Source organism: Alosa pseudoharengus, unplaced genomic scaffold (genome assembly GCF_046254945.1).
Source record: "Alosa pseudoharengus isolate Yale_2024_CS ecotype anadromous, Long Island Sound unplaced genomic scaffold, YU_APseudo_1.1 YU_APseudo_1.1_scf_1, whole genome shotgun sequence".
NCBI lineage: Eukaryota > Metazoa > Chordata > Actinopteri > Clupeiformes > Clupeidae > Alosa > Alosa pseudoharengus.
The window spans coordinates 53,826,174-53,832,173 of NW_027468564.1; the positions used below are offsets into that span (position 1 = coordinate 53,826,174).

General features: G+C 47.7%; 1 protein-coding gene across 1 annotated transcript in view; it reads left to right on the top strand.

Annotated features, from left to right (window-relative positions):
- Positions 1–6,000, top strand: part of LOC143119485 (alpha-1,6-mannosylglycoprotein 6-beta-N-acetylglucosaminyltransferase B-like) — a 131,115-nt gene that overhangs the window by 59,842 nt on the left and 65,273 nt on the right. The gene's annotated exons all lie outside the window — the stretch shown is intronic.

Sequence of the window (6,000 nt, forward strand, 5' to 3'; positions counted from 1 at the left end):
CATCAAAGATATATAAAGATAGATATATCTAAAAAAAAAAAGGTATACTTATCCTAAACAAGTGGAGAGACTTCTTTTCCCGAATAAGAGCTCATCCTGCAGATGATAAACACAGTTAATATCTCCCGACAATTTATTACCACTAATGAAATGGGTTATACGCGAGATAACGCGTCAGTGACCAGATTGTCCCGACCACGAATGTGTTTAATGACGATGTTGAAGCATCTGTGGCATGCTCTGTGGCAGCGCCGCCGACATAGACTTCAAAGTGCTGCAGCGCGAGCACCAGCGCAAGCGCTTCCTTTTCGATAGTGGAATATGCGCGCTGGTAATGAATGAATTTGCGCGAGAAGAAAGCAACGGGGTGTTCTAGACCATCAGCACCACCCTGACACAGGACAGCGCCAGCGCCTAAATCACTCGCATCTATTGTGACAGAGAAAGGCAGATTGAAATCTGGCGCGGCCAATACCGGCGCAGTGGTGAGGAAAGCTTTCACGGAGTCAAACGCAGACTGACAAGTATCACTCCATTTGAAAACACGCTTCGTGCTCAACAAGTCGGTCAGTGGGGCAGCCACGGTCGAGAAGTTTTTGCAGAACGACCTATAGTACCCGACCATGCCGAGGAAGCGGTGTAAATCTCGTCGGGTGGTCGGAGCTGGAAAATTCGTGATGGCCTCAACTTTTGCTTGGACGGGGCGAACCTGCCCACGCCCAATGATTTTACCGAGGTAGACGACGGATGCCTGGCCGAAGATGCACTTTGCCAAGTTAACGGTTAATTCAGCGCGAGACAGACGGTCAAAAACTGTGGAAAGATGTTCTATATGTTCACGCCAGGTGGCGCTATATACGAGGAGGTCGTCTAAATAGGCCTCACAGTTTGGGACACCATCTAAGACATTATTAACCAAGTGCTGAAATGTGGCGGCAGAATTTCGAAGGCCAAAAGGCATGCGGACGTACTGCAAGAAATGGTCTGGTGTGGCAAAAGCTGAGATCTCCTTGACACGCTCGGTTAATGGGACCTGCCAATAGCCCTTAAGAAGGTCCAATTTACTAACATGGTTGGCGGGACCCAAGCGGTCAACGCAGTCATCCATACGGGGTAGCGGGAAACTGTCTGCTTTTGTTACAGCATTTACGCGTCTGAAATCGGTACAAAAACGAAATGTACCGTCGGGCTTTGGAACTAACAGACATGGTGAGCTCCAGGGGCTGGAGCTGGGTTCAGCAATATTGTTCTCGAGCATGTAATGAACCTCCTGCCTAAGTATCTGGCGCTTCAAAGGGTTGGCGCGATATGGATGTTGTTTAATTGGCCTACTGCATTCAACTTCGATGTCGTGTGTGATGGCAGTTGTACAGCGAGGAATATCAGTAAACAAATCCTTGTGTGACAAAATTAATGCTGACAGATCAGCGGACTCAGGAGCAGAGAGATGAGAGAGAAATGAAGGGAGATCTGCGAGTATTTCAGAGTTTTTAAGTCTGCCTTCGACCACCTCCATAGGAGGGCCGGGAACGTCGGGAGGCGCTTCTGAAACAACGGCGACAGTTTCAGCACCATGTGCCGTGGACAGCAACGGAGCTGGGCTGCCATTTTGAGGAGAAACGGACGAGTCTGGAGAGTTTGGAGACGACATCAACCTGGGCTGTCGCACATGATATGGCTTTAACCTGTTCGCGTGGCAGAGTGTGGATATTTTTCTGCGGTCCGGCGTGGCGATAACGTAATTTAGATCACCTACCCTACGTTCCACGCGGTAAGGACCTGTATAACGCGCCTGCAAAGCAGAACCGAGGACTGGTAACAGCACCATTACCTGGTCGCCTGGAACAAAGTGGCGGGCGACGGCCTTGCGGTCGTACAGTTTCTTCATCCTCATCTGAGAAACATCGAGGTTCTCTTTGGCTAACTGACAGGCACGCTGCAACCTGTAACGCATTTTGGAAACGTAGTCAGAGAGATCGTGATAATTAGTGGTTTCAGTGAGCCACGCTTCTTTCAACACTTTTAAAGGGCCACGCACGGAGTGGCCGAAGACGAGCTCAGCGGGGCTAAAGCCCAAACTCTCCTGGACCACTTCTCGTATGGCAAAGAGGACCAGCGGAATTCCTTCATCCCAGTCGTGCTCAAATTCGTGACAGTATGTTGCCAACATGTTCTTAAGGGTCTGGTGGAACCTCTCTAGCGCCCCCTGCGACTGCGGATGGTAGCTGCTAGAGATAACGTGTTTTATTGCTAGCTGTTCCATGACCTGTCTGAATATGTTGGAGAGAAAGTTCGTTCCGCGATCGGTCTGGACGACTTTGGGGAGACCGAATATAGAGAAGAACTTAAACAATGCTTTGACAACGAGAGGCGTCGTTATCTGTCTCAGAGGGACGGCCTCGGGGAAGCGAGTTAAGCTGCACATTATTGTGAGCAAATAAACATTACCAGACTTGGTACGGGACAAAGGGCCTACGCAGTCCAGAAGCACCCGCTCAAACGGTTCGGAGGAGACCGGAATTGGCTGCAACGGAGCAGGCGGGATAATTTGATTAGGTTTGCCTATGACCTGACATGGATGGCATGTCTTACAGTATCTGGCGACATCACACCTGGCCAAAAGAAATGGCGGAGGAGACGGTCAGCGGTTTTATTAATGCCTAGATGTCCGGAGAAATGATGGTCGTGGGCTAAACGCAAAATCTCCTCCCTATAAGGAGCTGGCACAACAATTTGATTAACAACATGCCACATATCGCGCGCTGGAGCAGTCAACGGTCTCCACTTGCGCATTAAAACACCGTCTTGTACAAAATATCCGAGGGGACTGAACTCAACATCACGCTCAGACATTGCCTCGGAAAATAACGAGGTGAGGGACGGATCCTTCTTTTGCTCAATTATAAGCTGATCACGGCTAAGAGCTGATTTACGTGAGGCTGAGGGAGACATATCAGACGGCTGTGCATTAACAGACGAGAAAGGACGGGCAATGAAAGTATCATACAAGTCGATCTCATCGGATTTGGAATCATCAAGAACAGCGCGCTGTGCCATACTGGACGGAAAAACTTCAGGATATGCTGTGGGCAAATCAACATCGCCTGAGGCAGCTGGAGAGACAATAGGTGATGGGAATATTTTTCCCCCACAAAGGTCATTTCCGAGTAGCATCGCAACGCCTTCTACTGGAAGAGAGGGGCGGACACCTACAATTACATCACCGGTGATTAAATCGGAAGAGAGGGACACCTTGTGTAAAGGCACATTCACATAGCCCATTTCAAATCCTCTGACCAAGACACTATCTCCAGTACTTGTATCGTCGCTGAAAGGCAAAACGTCTTTTAATAAAAAGCTTTGCGAAGCGCCTGTGTCGCGTAACAATTTTATGTGAACACGCTTATCAGGCTTTCCAGGTAAAGCGACGGTTCCGTCAGTAATAAAGGGTGCAAATGACAATAAAGAGCTCGTGGCTTGCTCTGTAGTTGCATAAGAGAGTTTAATCTCGTTTTTGGGAAAATTGGAGGTGCACAGGGCAGTTTCAGTTTTCAGAAGGTCGGCTTTGTTTAAACCACTACGTACCTTGAGTGTATAATGACCCGCAACACGCAACAATTCATCACGAGTTATAGTAAGCAGGCCTTCCTGCGTAGGCGCTTTTGTGTACTCTTCTAAATCGAACATGTTGCGAGAGCAAAAGTGAACAAATGAACAAACGCGTTTCAGACAAAAAGGCTACCGCAACTACTCACAAAACTCCTGGGATTTCGAAAAATATTGATTCAATTAACAGACTAAACGCTGGTGTATTTTAACACTGCAAAGAGAACAAAGGACACGCGTGTCAGCAACTGCGCGGCAGCGGGGAAACACCAGGAAAAAAATTGACAACTATCGGGCGGATTTTCGACCGTCGAAATTTTTCAAGTAATTAGCCAATTAATTAATCAATTAATTCATCCCGGACGAGCCCCCATTTATGTTATGAATCCAATAAACATGAAAATGGAAACACAACATAAGAAAGGCCCAGGAGTCAGGAATAAGAAAAATATAAATGTTAATTTATTTTGGACGAACTGAGACTTCAGCAACGATGCCAATGCTTCGAAAGCACAGTAATAAATAACTAAAAACAGATTCTAGCAATCTTCCTAACCTTCTAATAGTTTTAAGCAAATACTATCTTACCTCCTCGAAATAAAAATGCGTGAGTCTTCCGCACGGCTTACCTTCTACACTAACGTCCAGCTATTCTAATGTGGGAAAACAAACAAAAAAATTCACCGGCCCTTCACCAGTTACAATTTCGAAAAACGAGAAAAAGAAAAGACAATTTGTGAGCAGAGTAGCAAAACGGCGAGAATAGAATCCGCGGTCTGTAAACAGCGTGTGGTCCGAGATCGATCTGCGGCCATGTTGGAAAAGGCGGCTTTTATAGGCAGGCCAACTCGCAGACGCCAGCACACCTGCACACAATAAGGGGTAATGACAGGTAGAGAGAATGCAGGTAGTGGGTGAGACTAGAACAGCCAAGTAGGCTACACAAGGGCACTTAACAGTGACTGTGGTCTTTTTGTTTGTTTTACACATTGGAATAGAGTGGACTGGCCAACATTGGCCCTCGTTCACTGAGCAGTCAGTGGGAAACGTTATCTATTTTCTCCACAAGCTGCCCCGCTCCAGACTTACAAACACACACACACACACACACACACACACACACACACACACACACACACACACACACACACACACACACACACACACCAAAAGCTGTGAAGCCAGGCGTCAGCTCTGGGAAGGAAGGGAGCTGCAGTAAAACTCAGCTCTGCTCTGCTCTGCTGCGGCAGCAGCTCAGACACTCACACACGGCAGAAAACAGAAACCCTGCTGTACCCCCTCAGGTACCCTCCCTCCCTCCCTCACTCACTCACTCACTCACTCACACTCTCTCTCTCTCTCTCTCTCTCTCTCTCTCTCTCTCTCTCTCTCTCCCCCTCCCTCACTCCTCTGTGTGATGGCTGTTAAGAAGACTTTTGTATTCTGCTTCGTTTGGCTTGTCTTTCTTTTTTATTTTATGTCATTGAAATGCAATAGATTTCCCTGATTCAATTTGGTCTAACCCCCCCCCCCCCTCCCCCACCTCCTCCTCCTCTCCTTGTTTATTGATGGTTGTTCCTGGAATTGGGATGAAGCAGGAGGCGTGTTTTGGGCACTGGGCTGAGGACGACTCAACGCTGGCTGCTCACAGCGGGGTTGCCAAGAGCCCTAGCTCTGAGGGGTGGGAAGCAACTCCACCATGGCAGGATGGAGTGAGAGAGAACAAGAGAGAGAGAGAGAGGAAGAGAGAGAGAGAGATGAGAGAGAGAGAGAGATGAGAGAGAGAGAGAGAGAGAGAGAGAGAGAGAGAGAGAGAGATGAGAGAGAGAGAGAGGAAGAGAGAGAGAGAGATGAGAGAGAGAGCATAAGAGACAGGGCAGAGTGAGATGGTAGTGCTTCAGTGGTGTTGTTCTCTGGGGTACTTGGGGAGATGCGTTGGCGGCACCCGCTCCCTCCTTCTCTTTTGTGTGTGGAGGACATGAGTGCTCCCCTGATGAATGATGTACCCTTGTTCCTGACCCTGGGTCAGTTTTACGAGGAAGCAAAAAAAGAGCAGCATTCTGTGGTACATTGAAGAATTCTTCCAACATTATGAGCACAACTATTGATTTGTGGAAGGAAATGCAGGAGGTGGAGGGTCCTCTCATCATCCTCAGATGATGTGCCAAAAGATAGATTTTAACCTTTTATCATCTATGTGTGGACGGAGGCTCTAACTGACAGTCCCCGCTGAATCAATATATATGTATATAATGGCTGAAGGTCACAGAGATTTTGCTAAATGCCAGCGGTCGCATTTTATGAAAGGCAAATTCAGGCTCTTATATTTTCAAGTAGAAAATATCAGGCATATCTCCCTCTCTGTACATTCATCTTCTAATATGGTGTGGGTGG